The sequence below is a fragment of the Solea senegalensis genome, linkage group LG8 (assembly GCF_019176455.1).
Source record: "Solea senegalensis isolate Sse05_10M linkage group LG8, IFAPA_SoseM_1, whole genome shotgun sequence".
Lineage (NCBI taxonomy): Eukaryota > Metazoa > Chordata > Actinopteri > Pleuronectiformes > Soleidae > Solea > Solea senegalensis.
Window position 1 is genome coordinate 14,443,258 of NC_058028.1, and position 9,236 is coordinate 14,452,493.

Consider the following 9,236-nt stretch of genomic DNA (forward strand, 5'->3'; position numbering starts at 1 on the left):
CTCACTGAAAGGGGAGAGAGAGAGAGAGAGAGAGAGAGAGAGAGGGGGAGGGAGAGAGGAGAGAGAGAGAGGAGAAGTCAGGGGAAGGAGGGGGAGGCAGAGCGGAATGCTGGTGAGCGCCTGGTCGAGAGGTAGAAATGTGAAAACGGTGGCGAACATTGATGTGGAATAATTGAAGAGGCTGTAGCAAATGAAAAATTCAAATAAGGAGGTGGTGGGGGGGTGGTAATAAAAGGAGGACAGACGGGGTCATGGGTTTGGTGAAAACCCGTCCTGATGCCACGCTTCTCTCCCCCTCTCTGTCTCTCTATATCTCTCTTCCACTAATTCTGTGGAATGAATGTGATAGCTGGCATTTCAATTTGGGAGGACCTGTCCATGCCTTGTTTGCCCACATCAGTCACAACACAGCCGAGGAAGAGGACGGCGTGCACATCTCATCTCCCGCGTCTTCCACCGAAAACACATTCATTCTTCATTAAGGGGAGGAGTATAATGACTAAAAATTGACATAAGCCGGGTAAAGTTAAAGGTCAAACGCAGTGTCCAGCAGAGCTGTTTGGGCTCCAGTCCAAAAACGACAGTTTAAAGCTCCCACAGTGAGGGAGGACGACAGAGCAGCGTGGTCTGGATGATTCGATCGCCTCGGAGAACGATGTGAATATGCAGACTCTGTTGAAGAGGGGGGGAAATATATATATGTATGGCTGTAAGCACTGTTTGCTTCCTGTTTCTACTTTGATCAGTCACGTTGAGCTTCAGTTGCCCGCAGGTAAACTGTCTGTATGGAAAGTATAAATATAGACAGAAGTAGAACTGAAATGCATGAAAGCTGATAATATATATGAGCCAAATCTTTACTCCAGTCTTATCTTGCTCGCTGGACTGTGAACAAAATAAGACGAGTTTATTGTCTGTTTAAAAGACGGACAACGCTGTTAATCGCTGTGTTTTAACAGTAAAGCAGCAGTCCTATCCGTAGCATTTATTGACATAAATTATGTATATGGGTTTTATCTGTTGGATTTGTGCTGACCACATCATGTTCTGCACTGATACTACGTTTGCTATGCTTTAAAGTGAAGTACAATGAAGGTGGAAAACCCTTTAAAACACATTTATGCACGTTTGCAGTTGTGGTTACGCGCTGATCGAACCGCTGTTGCTGTGGAGGGTGTGAAAGTGAGTTTGGCTCAAATGGGCAGTGTGTAAATAATTTAGGGCGCTCATTTGTACGCTACACAGCCAGAGTGCAGCCTAAAGAAACACACATTAGATGCCATGTGTGGTAAACGCAGTTGACCTCCACTCAAACGTGTCTGAGGGTGTGCGCTGTATTCCTACATTCAACAAAATTAAAATGCATCGCAGTACAACATGCTTAACGCTGTATATTGCAAATGCCCTGTGTGTAATGTGTGTATGTGCTGTTGTGGAGCTGAGGGTGAGGAGGGCATCACAATCTCCCACTTCGCCCAAAGTTATTAACGTTGCTCCTCAAGCAGATCCACTGCTGCTTCACTGATTGCTTTTCATATGCATCATTAGATGCGGCATATTATCAAGATGAACAAACCATTTCATACTCAGTGTCACGTGAGTGTGTGTGCAAGCCCGTGTTAGGGGTTGAAGGGCAGAAATATGCATATTCACAAATATATGCCAGCCTGATCAAAAGTGCATTCATTTGCACGCAAGGCTATTCTGTAGCCGCTGGGAAGTGGTGGCCTTCGGTCAAATTTATTTAAATAAAATAACCTCTCTTTTTATTCAAGCTGCAGCATCTGTTTCCAAAAAAAGACCTGAAACAAATACTATATGCAAAACAGAGCAATGCACACATGCTCAGTGGACGGCACATTTATCTGTGACTTCAGGATCCACCCTTTTCCCCTCTCTGTGTGTGTGTGATTCGGTTTTAATGAACAGCCCGGTTAGACAATGGCTCACTCCAGCCATTTAATTAAACACACAGTTATATCCACAGACAACGGTGCCTCGTCATGCCCGATGTCCCCTCTAATTAACTCACATCTCCGACGGACAGAGTGTCTGCACATACACCTGCAGCGTGCTGCGGGGCAATTAGCCCACAAGAAAGATCACGAGTTGCTCTCCTCTCAAGAGGTAATGTGGTTTTTCCCATTACATGAATGTGCAGTGTTAACAAGCCTTTATATGGTTAAGTCGGACTGAGTTAAAATCAATAGAGAATACAAAACTTTAACTGCATATTTTCATATTTCTCGTATTGCTCATTCGACATCCACTTCTGCATTAGTATTTTTTTATCCTCATATGTTTCTAATGCTTATTTTAGTATCTTATTGCAGTAGTTTTTGTATTTTGTTACTTCTGACCCATTTGCTGCCGGAACGAGTGAATTTCCCCAGCGTGGAATCAATAAAATCTAATCTAATCATATTCAATCATAACTAATCAGAGTTAGAGTGGAAAAATCTTTGCAGTGTGTAACTTTATGCTACATTAAGATCAGCGACTAAGCGGAGGATCGACAAGGTCAACTATTTCTACGTGGCTGACAAAAGTGCATACAAACGTTATACATGAAACATCTACAGTGAAGAAAAAATAGCTCAGCTGCTGATGAGGAGCATATAAGACGATCAAAGGCTTCAAGAATGACTATGAAATTAAATTATTGAATAATTATACAGCGGGGGAGCAGCAGCAGCAGCCTCACTCACACACCTTGCTAGTGATATAACCCTGCAAAGCATTGCTGCTGTGGAGAACCTGGTTATCAGGTAATTGAAATAACGAATGTGAGCGACTTCATATTCATGCTCTCACTGCAACAAGATTAACCTCCGAATTAAACCAATTTTTTCTGATTCCCGTGAACTGTAATTGAGTAGTTTGATGATGATGATGAGGATGATGATGATGATGATGATGATGATGATGTCTTTTAATTAATTATTTAATAATTCTGTTGCTTAAACTGCAGAAATGATCTCCACCAATGGATTGAAATGACTCATTATGTCAGATTAACATTTAATGTCGATTACAATTACCATTGTCATTGCAACTAGACACAATTAGATTTATAAGAAATGGAGAAAAGTAGCAAATACTCACACTGTTCAAGCTGGAAATGCAGACTGGCACATATTTGAAAATTATAAAAAAGGAGAATTAAATGTCAAAATGGTTGCACACGCTAACTTTGTACTGACTAATTAATTAAGTGGTATAATTTCAGCTTCGGATTTGACCATTTTGTCATCGAATCATGGAACATTAGTAAGCACAATGCTGAAATTCCAAAGTTACAAATGTTTTCTGTTCAGAATTCCTATATAATACAGCAATTTGTTTCAACAACATTGGCAGATGAGAAAATTGGGACAAAGCTTTATTTTCACCTGTGATCAAAGCCAGTTTTCTCTCTCCTGTGTCGCCACTAATGCTACACAATAACACGGTGTCAGGTTGACTCCAAAATAAAGGCTTTTAAAAACCTTAAAAACAGGCTCCAGGGGCCACATATTTAGCCTTGATACGAAATCTATCATGTTTATCAGACCATTGATTACTCGAGTCTGGCATTAATGCCACAGTGATCTATTGGCACCGCTCTGGATAAATTGTACGCCGTGCACTCAAAGGACTTTGTGTGCTGTATACTCAAAGTTTACAAGAAAACAAACTCTTCAATTAAAAACTATTGATTATGCAAATGACTCACTGCAGTGTATATGAACTGAGGGTTAAAGCAGAGTCAGCAAAAACCACTTTATTTTGTAATTTAACAACAGGACAACGGAACAATATCTGGATTTAATGATGTGCAATGTATTTCTGAAAGCCTGTCAAATGTTAAATATCGTTCATGCTGAAGATCTATTAGACCCCCCCACCCCCACCCACAATTCTCCTGCTGCTGACGCAGGCTGAGTCCTGTTTCTGAGTGAAGTAGAATTATATTACAGCCAGATTTGTAATCAAGATAATCTTGTTTTGAGGTCCAGTTGCAGCCACGGCTTCACAAGGAAAAACAAGTGCAGTTTTATTTTTAAAATTGATGTATTACTCACAGCTTTCAAAACCAATATACTGTACACCACTAGGCAGTGTATGTAGGTTCATGAGACCTAGTTTGGCATTTGTAGTAAATCTAGTTATTTGAATACACACGGCAATATAGATTTTTTAAATTGTGACTTCAACTTCTACCAAAGACATTTTTTGGTGAGATACTTTATACAAGACTGCAAATAACCCCAGAGTAGTATATGAAACTAGCTATTGAAAAATATTGAGGGTCAATTAAAGTGCCATTTCAGCAGCATCTACTGTTTACCAGTACACCAATAATGTATACAGAACAGAGGAGCTGGTTAAGTTTAGGGCCAAGGTTAGGGTTAGATATTAACTGGTTATGGTTAAGAAGAAGAAGAAGAAGCGCAAACCCGCGTGTGTGTGTTGAGTGTCTCTGTGATTGCATTTATTTATCTGGGTCGATGTGCATTTTCAAGCGTACAGTAGCTAAATGCACTTGTAATAATTGTGCTGGTAATTGGTAATTGTGAATTGATTGTGGGCTTTCCAAGTGCTTAAGGTACTTGTACTTGAACGTGTTAAGATCTTGCCTTCCCACATGTGTGTAGATAAGAGTGTGGGTGTGTCATTTAAATCTGCTGGTCTTCAATCTGATTTTATTTATTAACGTGGCTTGTTTGGTGTGTATGCATTTATATCGTCTCTGTTTGTATTGAAATGTATTCAGTTTTATTTTCCTCAAGAGAGAGAAAAAAAAGAAATTAAAAAAGAGATTAAGAAATTATGGCTCAACTGATGCACAAATTTTCATTTGAGCCCCAGCTAGGTGCAGACAAGTGCCACAGTCATCCAGCTTAAACAACAACATCCAACAGAGAGCGGAGAGCCCGACTGTAGACAACCTCAACCCTCTTTCTCCTCTGCAATGCAGTGGCAGCCTGGGAACTGGGTCATAAATTTCCAGGCAAAGTGTTTCTGATGCTCAGATAACTAAGCTGTTGATTGAGTCACAGGTGTGGGGAGGCTGGAGAGACGAGATGATATTCCTCTCATTAGCATAAAATGCTGCTAAAGATAATAAATTAATATTAATAGTGATAAAATAAACCGAGAAAGGCTCCATGCTGTTGCAGGAGTTAGCAGTGTTGTCTCACAGCATGCAGGTATAGGTTTAGTGGAGACTCTGAGAGGGTATCAACAATGTACTATTCCCCCCCGCCCCACAGACTTTGGTCAGAAAATCACAGCAAGTGTCTCTGTGATGACAGATGAGACGGTTGGTAAATTTCCCCGACCAGTGCTCCATCTGAAGACAGCTCAAGAAGATGAATGATTTAAAAGGAGATACATAATCATCAAAGCATGTCAACTGTGGTTTACATCCAGAGGATCCCTCCACTCTTGCACACTGCAGGTTATTGACTTCAACATCTGGTTCACTTTGATTTAATAATGACCCGAGCGAAAGAGCAGGGTCAGTCGGATTTGAGGATTAATGACACATAATTCTGAATTACCGTGTGCACATTCATCAGCAAACACACAAAACAACATCTGCAATTAAAACCATGAAAGCTCAAAACCAGTAGGCAGTAAAGAGACCGAGATTCCCTTCAGCGATCAATAAATTAATTACAGATAGCCCGTGGTCTTTACGCTTTGGTGTATTATGTGAACATTTGCTCATTAGAAGAAAGCTCAGAGTGCAACTGAGGCTGATGGGAATTATGTTCGTTTTTAAAGATGTTGAAAATAATTTATGACGGCGCTAAAATCGGAAGAATTAGAATTGTTTAAATTATTCAAATTCAGGGAGTGAATCAAAATCAATGTCATCCATCTAATAGTTGTTTTAACATAAGTTTCATCCATTTCTCGAGGAAAGGTCACGCAAGTGTATTACAGTTTTTGGTATCAACATTAATTTAACAGCTATACATCCAATTGTCATTGACAATTTTATTGTCTGCACAGACGTGATCAACTGACATCAATATTGTGACTATGAGCGATGGGCTCCTCAGTCCATTTGTCTTTGGGTTGTGGAAACTTTAAATTTCTATACTTCACAGGTATAAAACTCAAATTTAAAAACAAACACAACACAAACCTCTTTGTATTTCGAAGAGGACTATCCAATTTAAAACATACATTATCAATCATGTTCATTTTTCAGCGGAGGCCTTGGTGTGATTTATTCATGGGCTGCACGAATAAAAAGAAAACAGTCTGGCTGTCCTTTCTCACGGCACTATGTCTTTTTTCCCCCCATTAATGTTCTTTAAACTTCTCCCATCTCATTCTGCAGGTGGTGTATGTGAGACGCAGAAGAGGGTGACATGAGGCTGCCATCAGTTGAAGCTCTGCCTCCTTTCTCAGTTTACTCAGTTTTTACTTTCACACTAAAATTGGTGGGTATACCGGGGATTCGTGAACGCGGATGAACCCACTGAAAGGGAGTATTAACACGATTCTCATTGCCAGTGGTTGTTCTGTTCTGTGGTGTGTTTTTCCACTGTGTCAAACCTCAGGTTGTTTTTTGTCTTTGACCAGCGTGAATGGGTTATGACGTCCTGATGCGGAGGAGGATGCATGTGGAGGATAAAGTGGTGAGAAGACTTACGGACCAACTATACAGTATGTTTGAGTCTGTGTGCATGTGGAGATTTTCCACAGCATCACCAAGTGCACATATGGACCCACGCCGTCTCTTCACACGCATCACGTCCGCCCTGCAGGCTTTTCCAACCCATTGAGCTAAGAGGCATGTTAGTAAACACACACATCGTCTACATAATGCAGGTTTGCAACCATGAGTGGATGACCGCAGACATGCACACACATACTAAAGACACATGGGCGCACTGGACTATTCCGTGATAAAAGGTGAACTCCTGATGGGAAAACTTGGGCTTGGTCTATTTTGATGAATGCCAGAGGAAAGGCGGCAGAAGAGGAGGATTATTAGATTTTTCAATTGATTCACTTCACCTAACATGATATAAAGTAAGTGCATATGCCATTTAACTCCACGTTCAGATGAATTGATTTATCTGTGGAGCATTCATGACAGTATTCTCACACAGGTGATGCGTTCCACTTTGAGAAAGTCCCTCACTTTAGAAACTCAAGAGGTAACGATGTTTATGCAGCTGCAGCATGAGTGTTAATATTTATATGACCAGCATGACTTTTTTAATGCCAGCTTTGCTTTATAGCAAAGTCAGATATATGAATCAATTACAAACAGCTTCCAGGCAGAGCAGTGGTTTAAGATAATGCCACACTTATTTCTCAATCTTCTAACTTCAGTCTTCTACCCTTCTCTATACTTTTAAAAATGTAACACCCTCGGTCCAAGGCTGTCAGTGCACATGTCTGTGTCTTATACACTCTCCAACTGTATCTCCTCCACTGAGCTCCAAACACAGCGTCCTAAGCTTCTTTATTCTTCCTTTTACCCATCTCCTCTCCTCTGTGTGAACCTCTGAGCTGAAACAAAGCCACGGGGCGATGGGGCATTTGCTCTGAGCTAACTTTGGCTGGTGACAATTATCCAACAGGGCAATAATGAACCCTCACTTTGGGAAACTGTCCAAGTCAAATGTGTGTGCTCTACGCTGATAGTATTTCCACTCAGAATACTCAGCTTGCATTGCAACTCTGTGGGAAAAAAATGCAGGAGAATGACATGGATATTGTTTATCTCCCAAAGGTGATTATTGACCAACCAGCGGAAAAAAGCCATTTGTATTCAATTTAATCTTCTTTTCTCCGAGGTGCAGCAATGCCCTGGATTAAAGAGAGGAGACAACAGGACAGGACTTTGACGTTGATATGACAAAGTTCGTTGTTAAGAATCCAGATGCATTCACCCATACTTCTGAAGTAGAAGAAGTTAAGGTCAAAAAGCAAATAAAGCCAGCTTGCAGGATATTTATTAACCATGTTGCTTATCCATTTAGGGTTACACCATGACCACCATGTGCCATAGAGAGGTTCGCTTTTCTTTCATTGGGCTGAGAAATAAACAACCATTCATGCTCCCACTCACTTCTATGAGCAATATAGAGTAGTGCCGTCACTCTATAAGCAACATTGGGATAACTGGGAGGCCCAGAAGCACAGCAGACTGTCTGATGTAATTATTCCATGGTCCAGCAGAGGGCGCTGTGAGCACAACTTTGGCCTTATATTATATTTTGCTTGGAAACACAAGTAAGGTAGACCTTGAAATGTGGTGTATGGATGTATTTTGGGTTCTACACCATAGATAGCTGTTAGCTGTGTGTGTGGCAAGGGACAAAATCCACATTTCTCTGAAGAAAATATCTTGTTACATAATATTTTGTTCAAACTTAATTTTCAGGAAAAGGGACTGTTCTAATTTAGAGTTGACAGTCACCTTGAGCTGCATGTCTTAGGGTTGTCGGGGAATTTAGATTACCCAAGCAGCAAGGTGGTGACATGAGTTAAAGCATTTTATATATATATATATATATATTTATATATCAAATTAAAAATGTTGCTGCAAACTGCACGATGCACAGAACTCATGAAAAAATCTGGGTCATGCTAACTTTTCCTCCTTGACCGCACATCTCCGGCTGTTACAGATAATCGGCTGTAGCCCAAACATCGGGTGAATAATCTCTACTCACGCAGGAATATTGAATCCAATGTACCATGAAGGCAGCTTTGTAATTGTCAGCCACACCAAAAGATGTTAAGCGAGGGAGGAAAAGAGAGAGGGAGAGAAAGGGGGAATTGGCAACATCTGAGCACATATTCAACACCAGTGAGGGCGGAATGAAATGTTTGTACTGAATAGGGCAGAGTCAATCTTTTGTTATGCTGCAATAAGGGAACAATAACAGGCAGCAATATGCTGCAAATTGTCTAGACAGCGGAGTCAGGCAGCAGTTACACTAATACATTATTTGGATCCACATTCCCATGTTTTTATGTGTTGCAGCTTCAGTCACTACAACTCAAGGCCATTTCAAATGAATTTCCATATTTTGGTGTATTTTCATACCTACTCATTTTTGGAACTCAAACACAATGTTTCTCAAAAACATAATCCAAATATGTGCAATATGAGCTTGTAATTAAACAACAGTGTTGTGGTTTTAAGCATGGACTAAGACTGCCAGGTTTATAAAGGATGTGCTGCTCTGTATTAAGGGACATCCGCCAGGGAACAA